Source organism: Cololabis saira, chromosome 15, assembly GCF_033807715.1.
Source record: "Cololabis saira isolate AMF1-May2022 chromosome 15, fColSai1.1, whole genome shotgun sequence".
In the NCBI taxonomy this organism is placed as follows: Eukaryota; Metazoa; Chordata; class Actinopteri; order Beloniformes; family Belonidae; genus Cololabis; species Cololabis saira.
The window spans coordinates 37,251,995-37,271,570 of NC_084601.1; positions in this window are offsets into that span (position 1 = coordinate 37,251,995).

Here is a 19,576-nt window from a genome sequence, read left to right on the forward strand (position 1 = left end):
CGGTGGAGGCTTCAAATAAGCCCATTGGGTTTTTTGCCTCTTCCTGCACCTATAGTGTTTATCATTGATATGTCCTGTATATTTTTTAAAAACTGTGCAAAACAATAAACTAAACTAAACTAAGTACTGAGTAACTGTTGAGTAACGTCTGGACCGGCTCTTTACAGCAGGAATTAGCCGGCAGGTATGTGTTTGATTAACAATAAATAATGTTACATGTTCTGCCTAAAGCCCCTTTGAGGTACGATATAATACCTAAATTCCGTCTTTAGGTCTGGAATATCACAGCCGTCACTGAGCACTATAATGCCAGCCGTTTTGGATGGCATTATTAAAATGACCAGTCGATACATCTGGTTTCCTTACACTGTGGATGAACAGGCCAACATTAAAAGGCAATTTGCAGCAACGGGAGGTTTCCCAAATGTAATCGGGGCTATTGGCTTGTTGAAGAATAATATAAAATACAGTTCAGAAGTCCGCTGTGGTGTAGTGAGTTTTATTCAGTAAGCCGGCGGTGAGCAGACCGACACAGATCGGGTCTGAGTTGGTGTGCTGACCACGAATGGTTTGAAATCATGACTTTTATACAGTAAGTTCAAAGCACAAAAGGCAGGAATAAACAATCAAGTGAGAGACAAAAAGCAATTTACAGTCAGATGTGATCTGTGGCCAAATGCCGTTATCGGGCATTTGGCATGACTGTCACTAAGTTGTAAATTACCCCATAGGGTGTTCTCGTGATTCACGTCTGTGGCCAAATGAGTTGGTATTAACATATCAGTCAGTCAGGAACTTCGTCATATGGCATTCCCGTGGTTCAAGTCTGTGTTGAAGCCAGTTCAAAGGTGTCGGCCCTGCAGGGGGTAGGAAGCTGGAGTTTCACATCAGCCACGGTGTCACATTGCCTCATCAGGCTGCACTCACATTGCTATAAGGGCTCCGAGCGAAAATGAATTTGTCTATGTGAAGCGTAAAAATTCGCATTGAATAAATGTACAAGTCATTTGTGCCTCAAACATGGTTCTGACAAATTTAGTGGCACGGTGGCTCGACACATGTCTCATTCATCCTGACGCAGAGCAGTGTAGGAAACAGACTGCAGGCAGGCGCTGAGCATGATCAGCAGGCTTATTTATATGTAAATACAGTCATCAAGAACTTTACATTGACCATTCATGATTTTATAAATCAGGATTCTTTTGTGCACACGCCATTTTCGGCTTTTGAGCGCACGTACACTTTTAGTATGAATCCTACCCACTCTTATAAATAATGAGGCCCAAGATACTTATGGGATTAGTACTAAACAGAAAATAGGCCTACAATAAAAGTACCGCAATTATGGTATCAGACAGATCCCTTAATACAATATCTGGATAAACTGTGTTTAAAAAAAACACCTCATGTGTTTGAAATAGGCTTCAGATGTGTAAACTTGCCCTGCAATTTAAGTTTAGTTTTTTTGGGTTATGAGGAAGTAAAGTGTGGTTGAAAGTTGGTTGACCTATTTTTTAGAGAAACAGCACCACAATACAGGTCAAATACCTACCAAAGTACAGTGACGTTAAGAATAGTTTTTCTTATTGTTAATAACATTCTGATGTGTAATAATAAACAAGAATAAGAAAGTACTATAAAAATGAAAATGAAAAAATAGTTCCAACCAGCAGCGTGTCATTTAGACAAAATCTGAAAGGTTTAGTTACCTTCCACCATATTCCTGTTAATGATATACATTAGCACAAATGACTGAAGTATCAAAAGTATCGATATTTTCATTTGAGAATCGATTTTAGAGCGTACAGATCTGGTATCGGAAGTATCAATATTTCAGTATTGATCCGTACATCATACCTTATAGAGCACAAGGGTAGGATGGACCTAAACGACCCTGTCCTGTCAAGCCTGTCACCAGCCTGCGAGTCCATGGTGGTCCCTCCATCTCTACGTGAGCCGGTCCTTCAGCACCTCCACGCCGCTCACCAAGACACCTCGGTGACGGAGCGCCGCGGCCGTGCCGTAGTTTACTGTCCTGGGATGTGGAGGGACATCTGGGCCCCCAGAGACGGATGTGGGGACTGCAACCGCCATGCCTTGTCTCAGGCAGCCATTCCCCCCCTTCCATCGTCACTGCCTTCTACGCTATTTGAGGCGGAATTTGCTGATTTTTTTTCACTATAGGGGCCGCCTCTCAGGCTGGGTGACATCTATGAGGATCAGCTATGCCACCTCCTCACATTCTTTGCTGCTTTTGGTAAACAGAACCTAAGGAACGTTTGAGTGACGCGGGCCCAGAGTTTGTTGCTGTCAAGTCTCCTGTTTTGGACGAGAAACTACTGGCCGGGAACATCCATGACTTGGTGTTTTAAAAAAAACACCTCATGAGTTTGAATGAGGGTTCAGATGTGTTAACTTGATCTGCAAATTAAGTTTTGGTCTTTCGGGCTATGCGGAAGCAAAATGTGGTTCAAAGTTGGCTGACCTATTTTTTAGAGAAACGGCACCACAACACAGGTCAAATACCTGCCAAATTACAGTGACGTTAAGAAGAGTTTTTCTTATCCTTAATTACAGGACTTCCCTGTCGTGCCCGCACCTACCATTGTGTCTATGTCTCTCCTCCCTCTGTTCTTCATTAGGTCTGGGATATCACAGCCGTCACTGAGCACTATAATGCCAGCCGTTTTGGATGGCATTATTAAAATGACCAGTCGATACGCCTGGTTTCCTTACACTGTGGATGAACAGGCCAACATTAAAAGGCAATTTGCAGCAACGGCAGGTTTCCCAAATGTAATCGGTGCTATTGGCTTGTTGAAGAATAATATAATATCCAGTTCAGACGTCCGCTGTGGTGTAGTGAGTTTTATTCAGTAAGCCGGCGGTGAGCAGACCGACACAGATCGGGTCTGAGTTGGTGTGCTGACCACGAATGGTTTGAAATCATGACTTTTATACAGTAAGTTCAAAGCACAAAAGGCAGGAATAAAAAATAAAGTGAGAGACAAAAAGCAATTTACAGTCAGATGTGATCTGTGGCCAAATGCCGTTATCGGGCATTTGGCATGACTGTCACTAAGTTGTAAATTACCCCATAGGGTGTTCTCGTGATTCACGTCTGTGGCCAAATGAGTTGGTATTAACATATCAGTCAGTCAGGAACTTCGTCATATGGCATTCCCGTGGTTCAAGTCTGTGTTGAAGCCAGTTCAAAGGTGTCGGCCCTGCAGGGGGTAGGAAGCTGGAGTTTCACATCAGCCACGGTGTCACATTGCCTCATCAGGCTGCACTCACATTGCTATAAGGGCTCCGAGCGAAAATGAATTTGTCTATGTGAAGCGTAAAAATTCGCATTGAATAAATGTACAAATCATTTGTGCCTCAAACCTGGTTCTGACAAATTTAGTGGCACGGTGGCTCGACACATGTCTCATTCATCCTGACGCACAGCAGTGTAGGAAACAGACTGCAGGCAGGCGCTGAGCATGATCAGCAGGCTTATTTATATGTAAATACAGTCATCAAGAACTTTACATTGACCATTCATGATTTTATAAATCAGGATTCTTTTGTGCACACGCCATTTTCGGCTTTTGAGCGCACGTACACTTTTAGTATGAATCCTACCCACTCTTATAAATAATGAGGCCCAAGATACTTATGGGATTAGTACTAAACAGAAAATAGGCCTACAATAAAAGTACCGCAATTATGGTATCAGACAGATCCCTTAATACAATATCTGGATAAACTGTGTTTAAAAAAAACACCTCATGTGTTTGAAATAGGCTTCAGATGTGTAAACTTGCCCTGCAATTTAAGTTTAGTTTTTTTGGGCTATGAGGAAGTAAAGTGTGGTTGAAAGTTGGTTGACCTATTTTTTTGAGAAACAGCACCACAATACAGGTCAAATAACTACCAAATTACAGTGACGTTAAGAATAGTTTTTCTTATTTTTAATAACATTCTGATGTGTAATAATAAACAAGAATAAGAAAGTACTATAGAAATGAAAATGAAAAAATAGTTCCAACCAGCAGCGTGTCATTTAGACAAAATCTGAATGGTTTAGTTACCTTCCACCATATTCCTGTTAATGATATACATTACCACAAAAGACTGAAGTATCAAAAGTATCGATATTTTCATTTGAGAATCGATTTTAGAGCGTACAGATCTGGTATCGGAAGTATCAATATTTCAGTATTGATCCGTACATCATACCTTATAGAGCACAAGGGTAGGATGGACCTAAACGACCCTGTCCTGTCAAGCCTGTCACCAGCCTGCGAGTCCATGGTGGTCCCTCCATCTCTACGTGAGCCGGTCCTTCGGCACCTCCACGCCGCTCACCAAGACACCTCGGTGACGGAGCGCCGCGGCCGTGCCGTAGTTTACTGTCCTGGGATGTGGAGGGACATCTGGGCCCCCAGAGACGGATGTGGGGACTGCAACCGCCATGCCTTGTCTCAGGCAGCCATTTCCCCCCTACCATCGTCACTGCCTTCTACTCTATTTGAGGCGGTACTTGCTGATTTTTCTTTCACTATAGGGGCCGCCTCTCAGGCTGGGTGGCGGTCTTGACATCTATGAGGATCAGCTCTGCCACCTCCTCACATTCTTTGCTGCTTTTGGTAAACAGAACCTAAGGAACCTTTGAGTGACGCGGGCCCAGAGTTTGTTGCTGCCCCAGACCTGTCAAGTCTCCTGTTTTGGACGGGAAACTACTTGCCGGGAACATCCATGACTTGGTGTTTAAAAAAAACATCATGAGTTTGAATGAGAGTTCAGATGTGTTAACTTGATCTGCAAATTAAATTTTGGTCTTTCGGGCTATGCGGAAGCCAAATGTGGTTCAAAGTTGGCTGACCTATTTCTTAGAGAAACGGCACCACAACACAGGTCAAATACCTGCCAAATTACAGTGACGTTAAGAAGAGTTTTTCTTGTCATTAATTACAGTACGTTCCCTGTATTGCCCGCACCTACCATTGTGTCTATATCTCTCCTCCCTCTGTTCTTCATTCTCTCTGTCTGTTCTCTCTTTTCCTGCTCTGCCCAGCTGGCCTTCAGCAGGAGTTTCCCCCTTATGATCCAGGTCCTAGTCAAAGTTTCTTCCCTCCTAGTTTTTCCTTGCCACTGTTTGTCTTAAGGTTTTTCTCCCACTAGGAGAGTTTTTACCTTCCATCGTTTATGTCAAGTAAAAGTACTGTTGCTTCAGAATAATATGACTCAAGTAGAAGTAAAAAGTAGTCATCCAAATAATTACTTGAGTAAAAGTAAAAAAGTACTTGGTGAAAATACTACTCAAGTACTGAGTAACTGTTGAGTAACGTCTGGACCGGCTCTTTACAGCAGGAATTAGCCGACAGGAATGTGCTTAATTAGCAATAAATAATGTTACATGTTCTGCCTAAAGCTCCTTTGAGGTACGATATAATATCTAAATTCCGTCTTTAGGTCTGGGATATCACAGCCGTCACTGAGCACTATAATGCCAGCCGTTTTGGATGGCATTATTAAAATGACCAGTCGATACATCTGGTTTCCTTACACTGTGGGAGAACAGGCCAACATTAAAAGGCAATTTGCAGCAACGGCAGGTTTCCCAAATGTAATCGGTGCTATTGGCTTGTTGAAGAATAATATAATATCCAGTTCAGACGTCCGCTGTGGTGTAGTGAGTTTTATTCAGTAAGCCGGCGGTGAGCAGACCGACACAGATCGGGTCTGAGTTGGTGTGCTGACCACGAATGGTTTGAAATCATGACTTTTATACAGTAAGTTCAAAGCACAAAAGGCAGGAATAAACAATCAAGTGAGAGACAAAAAGCAATTTACAGTCAGATGTGATCTGTGGCCAAATGCCGTTATCGGGCATTTGGCATGACTGTCACTAAGTTGTAAATTACCCCATAGGGTGTTCTCGTGATTCACGTCTGTGGCCAAATGAGTTGGTATTAACATATCAGTCAGTCAGGAACTTTGTCATATGGCATTCCCGTGGTTCAAGTCTGTGTTGAAGCCAGTTCAAAGGTGTCGGCCCTGCAGGGGGTAGGAAGCTGGAGTTTCACGTCAGCCACGGTGTCACATTGCCTCATCAGGCTGCACTCACATTGCTATAAGGGCTCCGAGCGAAAATGAATTTGTTTATGTGAAGCGTAAAAATTCGCATTGAATAAATGTACAAGTCATTTGTGCCTCAAACATGGTTCTGACAAATTTAGTGGCACGGTGGCTCGACACACGTCTCATTCATCCTGACGCACAGCAGTGTAGGAAACAGACTGCAGGCAGGCGCTGAGCATGATCAGCAGGCTTATTTATATGCAAATACAGTCAACACGTACTTTACATTGACCATTCACGATTTTATAAATCAGGATTCTTTTGTGCACACGCCATTTTCGGCTTTTGAGCGCACGTACACTTTTAGTATGAATCCTACCCACTCTTTTATAAATGAAGCCCCAGATACTTATGGGATTAGTACTAAACAGAAAATAGACCTACAATAAAAGTACTGCAATTATGGTATCAGACCGATCCCTTAATACAATATCTGGATAAACTGTGTTTAAAAAAAACACCTCATGTGTTTGAAATAGGCTTCAGATGTGTAAACTTGCCCTGCAACTTAAGTTTAGTTTTTTTGGGCTATGAGGAAGTAAAGTGTGGTTGAAAGTTGGTTGACCTATTTTTTAGAGAAACAGCACCACAATACAGGTCAAATACCTACCAAATTACAGTGACGTTAAGAATAGTTTTTCTTATTGTTAATAACATTCTGATGTGTAATAATAAACAAGAATAAGAACTACTATAAAAATGAAAATGAAAAAATAGTTCCAACCAGCAGCGTGTCATTTAGACAAAATCTAAAAGGTTTAGTTACCTTCCACCATATTCCTGTTAATGATATACATTAGCACAAATGACTGAAGTATCAAAAGTACAGATATTTTAATTTGAGAATCGATTTTAGAGCGTACAGATCTGGTATCGTAAGTATCAATATTTCAGTATTGATCCGTACATCATACCTTATAGAGCACAAGGGTAGGATGGACCTAAACGACCCTGTCCTGTCAAGCCTGTCACCAGCCTGCGAGTCCATGGTGGTCCCTCCATCTCTACGTGAGCCGGTCCTTCGGCACCTCCACGCCGCTCACCAAGACACCTCAGTGACGGAGTGCCACGCCCGTACCGTAGTGTACTGTCCTGGGATGTGGAGGGACATCTGGGCCCCCAGAGACGGATGTGGGGACTGCAACCGCCATGCCTTGTCTCAGGCAGCCATTTCCCCCCTACCAACGTCACTGCCTTCTACGCTATTTGAGGCGGAATTTGCTGATCTTTTTTTCACTATAGGGGCCGCCTCTCAGGCTGGGTGGCGGTCTGGAGATCTATGAGGATCAGCTCTGCCACCTCCTCACATTCTTTGCTGCTTTTGGTAAACAGAACCTAAGGAACTTTTGAGTGACGCGGGCCCAGAGTTTGTTGCTGTCAAGTCTCCCGTTTTGGACGGGAAACTACTGGCCGGGAACATCCATGACTTGGTGTTTTAAAAAAAACACCTCATGAGTTTGAATGAGGGTTCAGATGTGTGAACTTGATCTGCAAATTAAGTTTTGGTCTTTCGGGCTGTTGGACTATTGGACTAATATGATTATGAATTCATGACATATGTGAGTGGGTGAACATTTCTCTTGGGCCAGTAAAGGGCCGAAGCCAAGCCAAAGTTTATGCTGCATGACTCCAGACCAGATAACAGACTCCATGGGGTTTACGACACCTGGGAGGGGGGTCAGACGTAGTATAGCCCCCACAAACCCAGCAGGGTTCCTGCCAGACCTGAGAGGGGGAACAAAGGAAAGCCAACGCAAAGGGACAAGAGAACAGACTCCATGGGGTTACGACACCAGGGGGGTTCAGACGCAGTGGAGCCCCCAGGAAACCAGTCGTGCGAGTCCTGAAGGGGGGGACTGTCCCTCACAGTAGAACCGCCCCCAAGCCCAAAAGCGGGGAGCACCCAATCATCTGGCCAGGGGCTGGTGACGTCACGCAGCCCGCGGAACTCAAACTCCTGTCCTGCCGAGCGCTCGCTCTCTCTCCCTCAGCCAGCGGACCGGACAAGACGTGCCTGCCGACCGAGGCAGCCGCGGCCGCATCTACCCATTTATTCCTGAGCACTGCGACGAGACGGGGGGGGGGGGGGGGGGGAGCCGCTTCGAGCCTGGAGCGCACCACGGAGCGCACTGCGCTCCCGACTTTCTCTCCCTATAATTTCTCTCTCCGCTCTAAGTTTCTCTCCCGAGGAGGGGCCTCATCCTCCTCTCAGCCTGCCAGCTCAGCCTGAGGAGCACCCAGCCACCTGTGTCCGTGAGGCCCACACGCTCATCAGCCCGGACGGGAGCCCCCACGTCCGACGAGTGGACGAGACCCCGCGCGCACCGAGATGCCGTGATAGGCTCCGTTGACCAGGGCGGGATCGCCCGGCTGCTGCACGCTGCACCCCTGTCTTTTTATTTCTTCAGAGTCGAAGGAGAAGAGAGAGAGACGAGAGACTGCTGGGACTGAAAGCCGAGAGAAACGAGGCCGCATCGGACTGGAACCCCCGACAGAACCCGCAGCCCAGATCCAGAATCCAGAGGAGACGTGAGGCTGTGTTTGGGCGATCAGTCAGTTAGAACGGTGTAAAGCTGAATTTATGTTTAATGAGATTACTGTATGCGTATTACTGTACGTTATCATTATTGTGTTTTTTATCATCTTTATTATTATTGCTTTGATTTATTTTTCATTCCGTGCATTTAACTTTCATTTCATTTCTATTGATGTTTTTCTAGTTAATTAATGGTTTTATAATAACGTAGTGTGCCATCAGGATTTTATTTGGGTATTTATTTACACCTGCTTTGATACCCGTATGTAAATAAATTCTGATTGATTTTTAATGAGTGGTTTCTGTTGTTTCATGCAATTTGGTCACAATTGGTTTGTTTGACAGAGCTCAGAGCTCGAACTGCACGCCTTCAATTACTGTATTAGGCAAAAACCTTAATTTCTGAGACTGATTTTCTGCTGTTAAAAGTTATCATTTCCCTGGATTAAGGCCCAGGGTGGTGCCCCGAGGATTTTATTTATCATATTGGTCATTCAATTTGATAAATAGTCAACTTTATTAATTATTAATAATTATTAATAAAATTATTAATAACCCTTCGATAACTGGAGAGCCAAGCTACCTGAGTTGCACAACAAGGTTATGCGGAAGCCAAATGTGGTTGAAGTTGGTTGACCTATTTTTTAGAGAACAAAGGAGGAAAACTCCTGCGGTGGATAAAACGGTCTGCAGTTAACAAAAAGTGTCTCTAAGTGAGGGCTGCAAGAGTCTTTCAACACTGTAACATGTACAGTTGTGGTTTTCATGTGTTTCCTTCTGATTTTAATGTTTTACAAAAATCATTGTGTCTTCAGTTTAAATCATCAAATCAATTCTGAGGAAGATTGTTAGGACATTTGGACATTTACCAGATACTTTATTACTAAACAGAAAATAGGCCTATGATAAAAGTACCACAATTATGGTATCAGACAGAGCGATTAATACAATATCTGCATTAACTGGGTTTAAAAAAACACCTCATGAGTTAATCCTAAGGTTTCTTTTTTCCAGACAAAGTTCCGACTTCTTACCTTCCATCTGACAGTTTTGGCGGATCTCCCGCCTTCCTCACGGAAGGTAAGAAGTAGGAACTTTGTCTGGAAAAAAGAAACCTTAGGATATGTATCCGAAGACATAATTAACACAATACAACTACCTCATGAGTTTGAATGAGGGTTCAGATGTGTAAACTTGATCTGCAAATTAAGTTTTGGTCTTTTTGGGCTATGAGGAAGCCAAATGTGGTTGAAAGTTGGTTGACCTATTTTTTAGAGAAACAGCATCCACAACACAGGTCAAATACCTACCAAATTACAGTGACGTTACGAAGAGTTTTTCTTATTGTTAATAACGTTCTGATGTGTAATTTTAAAATTGAAAGGGGGGCGTTGTTGGTACACTTAACGGAGAGTTGGCATGTAATCATCTTTGTTATAGAGGCTGTCATTACCTCGGGGAGAGACTTGACTCATGCCTTGAAGTTAGAAAATGTCAAATGTCAAATGCCAATGACATGTGACGGTGAGAATACTGGCGTGCCAGTTCTGATGAAAACAAATGTAAGGTGTGTCAATCAAGGCATACTTAGCATCCTTTTAAATGAGACATCTCGCTCCATTTCCTTACAGGATTAAAGAAATGTCTAATTTCCTGGTTGAAAATAAACATACCGCCCAAAACCAATGACTGAGTGAACAGTCATTTGGCAGTTATTTCGCTCACTGAACCCAGATTTAAATAGTAGCAAACAGTAAATAGACAAATGTGGCTCTTATTAACATATATAAAATTAAAAAAGTGAAAGATGCAGCAGTATGAGGTAGATATGGTTATCGAAAGGGTCATTGTTACAGCATATGATTGTGGTTATTAGTACTATTATTATTATTGCACAGGGATTGATTTCTCTGAGACTCTATGAGTGATGAGAGTTTATCAGAGCAACAGTTTGGGGGAAGAAACTGTCTCTGAGTCTGGAGGTTTTAGCGTACAGAGCTCTGTAGCGCCGTCCAGAGGGGAGGAGTTCAAACAGACTGTGTTCTGGGTGTGAGGGGTCTGGTCCTGGTCCTGGGTGTGAGGGGTCTGCAGAGATGCTACCTGCCCGTTTCCTGGTCCTGGACCGGTACAGGTCCTGGATAGATGGGAGGTTAGTCCCAACTATCCTCTCTGCAGACCTAATTGTCCTTGGCAGTCCGTGTCTAGTTTGGTCGATCCAAACCAGACAGTGATGGACATGCAGAGGACAGACTGGATGATGCAGAGTAGAAGGTGATCAACAGCTGCTGTGGCAGGTTAAACTTCCTGAGCTGACGCAGGAAGTACAACCTTTGCTGAGCTTCTTTCTGACGGAGTTGATGTGGGTGCTCCACTTCAGGTCCCGGGAGATGGTGGATCCCAGGAACCTGAAGGAGTCTGTGGTGGAGACAGTGCTGTTGAATTCAATTCAATTCAATTTTATTTATATAGCGTCTAATACAACAAAAGTTGTCTCCAGACGCTTTCCAGAGATCCAGAACATGAACATAAACATAAACATAAACCCCCGAGCAATTATTACATAAACAATGGCAGGTAAAAACTCCCCTAGTGGGAGAAAAGCCTTAAGCCAAACAGTGGCAAGAAAAAACTCCCCTTTAGGAGGGAAGAAACCTTGAGCAGGACCTGGATCATAAGGGGGGACCCTCCTGCCAAGGGCCAGACTGGGGGGTGAGGGACGTTAACAGCACAGCAGGCATGTGGAAGCAGCAACAGGATGGGGACCGCAGGCCAGCACGCAGCTCCCGAAGCTCCGGCCCAATCAGCAAGCCCCAGGTTAGGTTCAGGGTCGGGGAAAGGTTGAGAAGGGGCAGGGCCAGGGAGAGGAGTCTTGACGGACAAATCTCTCCCCCGCCTTACGCAGCAGGTTCCGGTGTTGTGCATTCAGAGATGCTCTTCGCCACCGGCAGAGGATGCTGCACCATGTACAAAAGAGAAAAAAGAGAAAAGGAGGAAGGTTGACGGGGGGGGTTGGCGGAGTGTCAGTGGGTTTTTCCTGAAGTCCACTGTCATCTTCACGAGTTCAGCTCCAGGTGGTTCTGACTGCACCAGTGGACCAGCTGTTCCACCTCCTGTCGGTAGACGGACTCGTCACCCTCCCGGATCAGGCCGATGATGGTTGTGTCGTACTGCAGGAGCTTCACAGAAGAGTCCACTGAGGTGCAGTCGTTGGTGTAGAGGGAGAACAGCAGTGGCGAGAGGACGCACCCCTGGGGGGCGCCAGTGCTGATGGTCCGGGTGCTGGATGTGATGCTCCCCAGCCTCACCTGCTGCTCAAAGGATTCCATGACCACTGATGTCAGGGCGAAAGGCCTGTAGTCATTTATGGCACTTTTCCACTAGTACCTACTAAGCCCAGCTCGGCTTGCCTCCACTTGGTTTGACGCTTTCCCACTAGGGGTCCGGCTGTGCCGAGTAGATATTTTTCTGTATCTATTCTGCCGAGGTTCTGAGTCGGGCTGCATCTGACATCATCAAACTACACGCCACCGATTGGTCGGGGGGTTGGGAGTCAGACGTGATCCAACTCTGAGGTGCAGATGTTCATAAACCTGGTGACTGAAGAGAGAATTAAAAAGGGATCTAGACGGGCGATAAGGAACGACCAGATCTACCAGGCGCTCTGTCACTTCATAGCTGCTCAGATACCAACAGACCAGGGGTCGGCAACCCGCAGCTCCAGAGCCACATCTTTAGTGCTGCCCTAGTGGCTCCTGGAGCTTTTTCAAAAATGTTTGACCTTTTTTTTCCTTTTTTTCTTCTTTTTTTTCTACTTTTTTTCTTCCTTTTTCCTTTTTTATTCTCGACATTTCTGCTTTTTTCTCGAAATTTAGAATTTTTTCTCGACATTTTGACTTTTTTCTCGACATTTTGACTTTTTTCTCGAGATTGTACTTCAACATTAATCTTGACATTTCAAATTTTTTCTCAACATTTGACTATTTCCTCGACATTACGACTTTTGTCTCAACATTTTGACTTTTTTCTCGACATTTTGCCTTTCGCCATTTGCCTTCATTCTAAGGCTTATACATACTTTTCATTTCCAGACATATTTGTTTTTTGTGTTTTTGGTCCAATAGGGCTCTTTCAACATTTTGGGTCGCCGACCCCTGGCCTAGACAAACAAAAAAAAATTTAAAAACGTCACCGCTTGAAGCTTCTCTCTCTCTCATTTTTTAACTTGATATCGAACACAAGCCACACACCCAGCGGCACATCTATCATCTCCTCCATGTTCTACATATTTAGTGTTGTTGTCTTCTTCGTTTACATCACACAATCAAATAGGTCACAGCAGCTTTGATCCAACCCGCCTAATTCTGCTCCAGGTGCTGAATTGTTATGGGAAAGAAACTAGGCCAAGTGAGTCGAGCTCACGTTGCCGCTGCCTCTCTTTGTGACACACGGCAGTGACATAGCATGGGCGGCGGTACATCCAACTGCCTTCAAGTGCAGCCTGGGGCGCAGCTGTGCGGTGCCCCGCAAGCTAAGAGAGACAACTGCGCTATGGGCAAAGCTTCTTGCGGAGGAGTGAGGAAACACGTGACCAATCAGTAACTTTAGACAACTTAATTAGTCTGCACACACATGTCATCACAAAAACTAGTGTAGGATGTCAAAGTGTCATGCAGGTCTGTGGCTGCAGCTTCAAAAACACTCCAGTCCGTGCAGTCAAAGCAGGCCTGAAGCTTCAGCTTTGACTCCTCTGTCCACTTCTTCCCAGTCCTCACTACAGGCTTAGAGGTTTTTAATTTCGGCCTGTATGTCGGGATCAGATGAAGCAGGCAGTGGTCAGAGTGTCCTAAAGCTGCGCGGGGAACAGAGCGGTATGCGTCCTTAATTACTGTGTAACAGTGGTCCAGAGTCTGCGTGTCCCTGGTGGGGTACGTAACATGCTGCCTGTATTTAGGAAGTTTGTGGGTGAGGTTTGCTCTGTTGATATCCCCAAAACAATGAACAGTTTTTTTTCCAGATCCGTTATCTGGTCGGCCAGCAGCTGAGTGGCTTACAATTCAATTAAATGTATTTATTTGATGACAGGGCCTGTACATGTTAATGAACACGAGTGTAAACTTGTATGTTTATAGCCATAGGCTAATTTCCACAATTCGTCCCTGTGGCAAATCAATGCCCAACATAAAACATATAATCAGACACCAGCAAACAAGGAAGACAAGATATAGCAACGAAAGACAACATTTAAAAACACGACTAAGCTAGATAAAATCAATAAGAAATAAAAACATGTTACAATTGACACCAGTATGTGACCGTCATGTTTAAAGTGCTAAGTGCTTAAGTTCAAGAGATTTAAAGTGTCAATGCAGATTACACATCGTCCCATTATTTCTTTAAAGTGCTCCAATTTTCTTTAAAGTGCTCCAATGCTCAGATGTATAAAGTGCTAATGCATGTTGCACATTGATTCTTTTTTTTTTTGCATTTTAATTGCTTTTAGTGCTCAAAGTTGTAAAGTGCTGATGCATATTGCATTTGCCCTATTGCACTTATTGCACAAGTTGAAATTATTGCATACATATTTATTATGTATGGACCATTATACATATACATATATACTGAAGGTATATAATAATACAGCGACGGGTCACGACAGAGAGAGAAAAGGGGGAAAAAAAAAAACAAAAAAAAAACAACTAAATTAGCAATTAATGTCCACACCTTTGGCTTCAGTCACACACGCGTGCGGCGGGATGTAGAAGGCGACCAGAACAAAGGAGGAAAACTCCTGCGGTGGATAAAACGGTCTGCAGTTAACAAAAAGTGTCTCTAAGTGAGGGCTTGTCTTCAGTTTAAATCAATCAAATCAATTCTGAGGAAGATTGTTAGGACATTTGGACATTTACCAGATACTTTAGTACCAAACAGAAAATAGGCCTACAATAAAAGTACCACAATTATGGTGTCAGACAGAGCGATTAATACAATATCTGCATAAACTGGGTTTATAAAAACACCTCATTAGTTTGACTGAGGGTTCGGATGCGTAAACTTGCTCTGCAACTTAAGTTTCGGTGTTTCGGGCTATGAGGAAGCAAAATGTGGTTGAAAGTTGGTTTTAGAGAAACAGGATCCACAACACTTTCACTGAATTAAACAAAAGAAAATTAAAAAAATAACTTTATCCAGACAAACATTTTGGCTGTGCTGGACATCCCCAATGAAGGTTTATTATTTTCTAAACCACTTTTCAGCATATTCAATCATTACATAATGTGCCCTTAAAAAGTTTCATGGTTCTACTTTGATACATGTGGTTAAGAACGTACCGTACACGCCACCTTAGTTTTGAGCTCTGATTTGTTTCTGCCAATAAATGATAAATGTTTATTATTTATTGAGTTTGTTTCGGGGTAGAGGAGTTTTTCTTCTTTTTAATTACGTTCTGATGTAACTGTACAATTGAAAGGGGGCGTTGTTGGTAGACTTGAGGGAGAGTTGGCAGGTAACAGGGAAAGACTTGACTCATGCATTGAAGCGTAGAAAGTTATACAAGTCAAATCAAATGTCACTGATAGGCTTTCATGATTGGATGGTGAGAATACTGCCGTGCGAGTTCTGATGAAAACAAATTTAAGGTGTGTCGATTAAATCATTCTTAACATCCTTTTTAAATGAGACATCACGCTCCATGTCCTTGTGGGCTTAAAGAAATGTTTTATTTCCTGGTTGAAAATAAACATACAGCCCAAAACCAAAATAGAAACCTTTTCAATCATGTTTGCGGTTCTGATCATATCAACCTTTTCTAAGAACACCATTCCTGCCATTTTACTGTTTCTTGATTTGATTTGCTTGGGTCGGGCTTCCTCCTACATTCAAAAACATGCATGTTGCAGGTTTACTGGCCACTTGAGAGACGGGCACTGATGCCATCAGGACCTGCAGCTTTGTCATGATAGTTGCTCCAGCAGTAATTCACTGGTGGATGTGGGGGGTCTCTGGGAATCACGGGTTAACTAAGGGGAGTGGGGATTAGGGATGGGCGGTATGGACTAAAAGATTTATCGCGATAATTTCTGGCATTTATCCCGATAACGATAAAAAAAATAACAATACAAAAACGTCATCAACAGGATTTTTTCTCTTTCTTTCTTTTTAGGCTAATTTCTTTCTTTCTTTCTTTCTTTCTTTCTTTCTTTCTTTGTTTCTTTCTTTCTTTCTTTCTTTCTTTCTTTCTTTCTTTCTTTCTTTCTTTCTTTCTTTCTTTCTTTCTTTCTTTCTTTCGGGCTCATTTCTTTCCTTCTTTCTTTCTTTCTTGGCTCATTTCTTTCTTTCTTTCTTTCTTTCTTTCTTTCTTTCTTTCTTTCTTTCTTTCTTTCTTTCTTTCTTTCTTTCTTTCTTTCTTTCTTTCTTTCTTTCTTTCTCTTTCTTTCTTTCTTTCTTTCTTTCTTTCTTTCTCTTTCTTTCTTTCTTTCTTTCTTTCTTTCTTTCTTTCTTTCTTTCCTTTTAGGCTAATTTCTTTCTTTAGGCTCATTTCTTTCTTTCTTTCTTTCTAGGCTCATTTCTTTCTTTCTTTCTTTTTAGGCTAATTTCTTTCTTTCTTTCTTTCTTTCTTTTTAGGCTCATTTCTTTCTTTCTTTCTTTCTTTTTAGGCTCATTTCTTTCTTTCTTTCTTTCTTTCTAGGCACATTTCTTTCTTTCTTTCTTTTTAGGCTAATTTCTTTCTTTCTTTCTTTCTTTCTAGGCACATTTCTTTCTTTCTTTCCTTTTAGGCTAATTTCTTTCTTTCTTTCTTTCTTTCTTTCTTTCTTTTTAGGCACATTTATTTCTTTCTTTCTTTCTTTTTAGGCTAATTTCTTTCTTTCTTTCTTTTTAGGCTAATTTCTTTCTTTCTTTCTTTCTTTCTTTCTTTCTTTTTAGGCACATTTATTTCTTTCTTTCTTTCTTTTTAGGCTAATTTCTTTCTTTCTTTCTTTCTTTCTTTCTTTTTAGGCTCATTTCTTTCTTTCTTTCTTTCTTTCCTTTTAGGCTCATTTCTTTCTTTCTTTCTTTCTTTCTTTCTTTCTTTCTTTCCTTTTAGGCTCATTTCTTTCTTTCTTTCAGGCTCATATTTTTCTTTCTTTCTCGCTCATTTCCTTCCTTCCTTCCTTCCTTCCTTCCTTCCTTCCTTCCTTCCTTCCTTCCTTCCTTCCTTCCTTCCTTCCTTCCTTCCGTACGTTGTGCGTTGATTTAACGCAGAACCATAAATCAGCTTTACACAAAAACATCATCAACGGGAATTTATCGTTTTTACCGCAAGATGACAAATTCTTATCATGGGGAATTTTTTTGACGGTTTATCGTGAACGGTAAAATATCGCCCATTCCTAGTGGGGATAAAGTGGTGTCTAATGAGGCTTATTGCAAAATTATGGACAGAATTATGTGTGTATTATGTCTATGGAAGGGTGCATGTATATGGTAGTATGTATCTGAATGCTTATGTATGCATGTATGTGTAGATGAGTGTATATGTATGTACATGTATGTATGTGTATACAGGTATAAATAAGTGCATATATATGTATGTATGTATGCACAGCAATGTATACTGTATATAGGTGGGTTTGGTGTGTGTGGATGAATGTATGCACGTGTGTAAATATGAACATCTTGATGCTGTTAAGCCGAGATAGGCCAGTTTTATTTATTTTTTTCATGTAGTTATTTTGTTTTGTTTTTTTAAATCTTGCACTATAGCGGTTACATTGTGTTAAAAGGGTAGACAAAATAAGCTTTGGTTTCAGTCTACACCTTTTGGTCCTTGCTTGATATACATGCAAAAAACTTTGTATTGACTACTGATTTCTATAAACGTGACCAAATAAACATATCAAATCAAATCCAAATCAAATCAGGTGACTAGGGAAGTGCGAGTGTAGAAGGTGTCGTGTGGTGTCTCAAGGTGTTTTCTGGCCAGCCAAGGAACATAATCCCTCCAGCGTGTCCCCAGATCTTCCCCAAGGTCTCCTCCCAGTGGGAAGTGCCCGGAAAACCTCCCCAGGGAGGCGTCCAGGAGGAATCCTAACCTTAACCCGGGCTTGAACGTGTTTCAAGATCTTTGGAGAGATCGTAGAACAACTCCACCAATGCTCCCTGTGCAACCGAATGGACCTGAGAGGTCCTGCAAAGAAGAATGGGAGGAACTCCAGCTTGTAGCATCATACTTGTAATTGATGTTCAAGATTTCATTGAGCAAAGACTGAAGAATCTTGCATTTTATATTTATGTTCTTTATTTTTACAGAAGTTTGCAAACATAAGAAAAAAAAAATCAAAATCAAAAAATGAAAAATCAAAATCAAAAAAAGAGTATTAGGGCCAGGCAGGAGAAAAAAGTCGAAATGTCAAGATTAATGTTGAAATACAATTTAGAGAAAAAAGTCGAAATGTATTTCAACTTCATTCTCGAAATTTCAACTTTATTCACGAAATTTCAACTTTATTCACAAAATTTCAACTTTATTCACAAAATTTCGACTTTATTCACGAAATTTCGACTTTTTTATTTCGAAATTGTATTTCAACATTAATCTCGAAATTTTGACTTTTTTCTGGACATTTCGACTTTTTTCTCAAAGTGCACAATAAAAAAAAATCTTCCCCTCCCAAATATTTTTTCTCCTGCCTGGCCCTAATACTCTTCCGTAATTGTGAGTAGACCCTTGTGGAGGTAAATTAATCAAATAAATTTTTGAATATGGCTGTAAAATAACAAAATATAACAAAATCTACAACTGGACGCCTCACAGTTGACAGCACATGTCAAGAGTACAAACCAAATCGTGAAGTCTGAGAAGTTGTCTCTAAACCTCTGAAACAGGATTGTGTCCAGGCCCAGATCTGGGAACGGTTACAGAAACATTTCTGCAGCACTGAAGGCTCCAATGAGACAGCAGCCATTTGTAGGGAGAGAAGGGATGAGATTCTCCACTCCCAGTCATCCCTGACTTCTACAGGTTCTGCCTATTTTAAAGACGTATTTCATAGGTTTACACTGCCTATCCCTTAAAATGAGAAATACTTCTGCTACTATATAACAAGTGAAAATAAAACCATCATTTAGTAAAAGGCAGATACATTCATTTACTGTATTAAGCATTATATACACACAGCATTAAAAGGGGTTCTGAATTTCTCTACAGGGTCATTTTTTAGGGTCTTATCCTAAAGATTGAGAACCTCTGGTGTAAAAATTGTGTACTTTCATGTAAATACTCAAACTCAGCCTTAAACAAGGATTGCTTCAATATTCAAAGTGGGAAGGAGGAAGATACGCGCTTTAAGTAATGGTACAAAATTGAAGGTGTGCTTGTTTTTTTTCCTTGGCATTCTTTAAGGTAAGTCTTTTGTTTCTTACATGCTTCACAAGAAGAAAGAATTTATATGCTGTGAAGATACATTTTAGGGCAGTTTAGGGCGTGGAATCGTCAAACTTGACGTCACAACAGCCTCCAGCGAAAAACCTGGGTCTTTATAACCACTCCCTTTTCTTTTGAAACAGGGTGAAGGTTGATTTGCTTGACTGGATTCTGAGTTATTGACTCAGCCCTTTTCGCTGAAATATGAGAAAATACACATGAATATGTAAATTTAAATGTAAATTTATACAGCATTTATTTATTTTTATCATTCAGGATTCATAAATGATATAATGACTCTGAGAGTGCAGTTTCTGCAGTGGTGTCAAGAAATGACTAATGGGAGTGGATTCTTTGATTTCTGCAGCGAGTATCAACACAATCCAGCTACTTTTACCAAGTGAGAAGCTACCAGCAAATGGTGCAAATTATAACCCAAAGTTAATACAATTAAAATCAGTGTATTAGTACTGATAAAATGCAAACACATAAAAAGTTTCTAAGGC